The following is a 1,340-nucleotide window of genomic DNA, read 5'->3' as shown; positions in this document are numbered from 1 at the left end:
TTTCATTAGCTTCTTTTGCCACAGCTGGAAACCATGCAATATCCCTCATCCATTCATTACGCCAATAGCGGTACCCTGAACCACGTCGCTTACAGGGATTTTACGATCACTTTCCTTAGCAGTCACCAATCACAGTTATTGGCAGTGGGCATCGCATCTGACTAAATTGTCCAACTGCAAGACAGAAGTTTCCACTGTTCTTGGCATTGGGCCTGGGCTCTTGCTAAAAAGTAAAACTGTCCTTTTAGTCGCCTTTTGCAACACCTACCAATTTTTTTTTTCAAGTATCATTCTTTTTTCCTTCTCAGAAAACGAGAAGGTATACATTTTATTCAACTTTAAAAGTCTTCTAACTAGGACTGGTGTATAAAACACCGGCCTATAAATCAGTAAAGTTGCGTTGGTGAAATTGTAAAAAATGTCTTAGATTAGCTCTCACCATCGGTACTTATAGTTAAGTTCTGAAAATTTCGCATAACATCGCTAACTAATTGTGTTTCATGGCGAGGTTTTAAGTTAGTGTGCATTTACAGGAAATTTGCCCAGCATGACTTTATTGACCTGGATATAGCAATAGAATAAAACATTTTCGCTTTAGTAAGTACTATTATTCATAACAAATATTTCTCTTAAAAGTTTCAAACATATAGATGATTTTTTTTCTAAAAAGAGATTACAATTTAGTGTTTTTACAAAGAAAACTACTCATAGAAATATGTAATGACAATTTAACTAAAATTTCAAACTAATGAGATGACATTTCATTCACAATAATACAGTTACAAACACATAGAAAGGTATTGGGATTACAAGTTAGTACGTACCACTAACTGACTAAAGGAACCTACCTTTGCAAATCACAAGATAAACTAATTAAAAAAAAACAAAAAAAAAACATCAAACTACAAAGTTGTTAGTTACTACTCAACAAGATGACCACACATTTATAACCTAACAGGTAAAACCACCTTAAAGATATTTCATCAACGTCAAAGTAAATTATTATTATTACTTGCTAAGCTACAACACTAATTGGAAAAGCAGGATGCTATAAGCCCAGGGGCTCCAACAGGGAAAACAGCCCAGTGAGGAAAGGAAACAAGGAAAACTAAAATATTTTACGAAGAGCAACGAGATTAAAAAAAATATCTCCTATATAAACTATAAAAACTTTAACCAAATAAGAGGAAAAGAAATAAGATAGAATAGCGTGCCTGAGTGTATCCTCAAGCAAGAGAACTCTAACCCAAAACAGTGGAAGACCATGGTACAGAGGCTATGGCACTATCCAAGATAAGAAAACACTGGTTTGATTTGTGAGTGTTCTTCTCCTAGAAGAT

Source organism: Palaemon carinicauda, chromosome 10, assembly GCF_036898095.1.
Source record: "Palaemon carinicauda isolate YSFRI2023 chromosome 10, ASM3689809v2, whole genome shotgun sequence".
Lineage (NCBI taxonomy): Eukaryota > Metazoa > Arthropoda > Malacostraca > Decapoda > Palaemonidae > Palaemon > Palaemon carinicauda.
The sequence above is the reverse complement of the archived record's forward strand: the minus strand, read 5'-3'. Positions refer to the sequence as shown.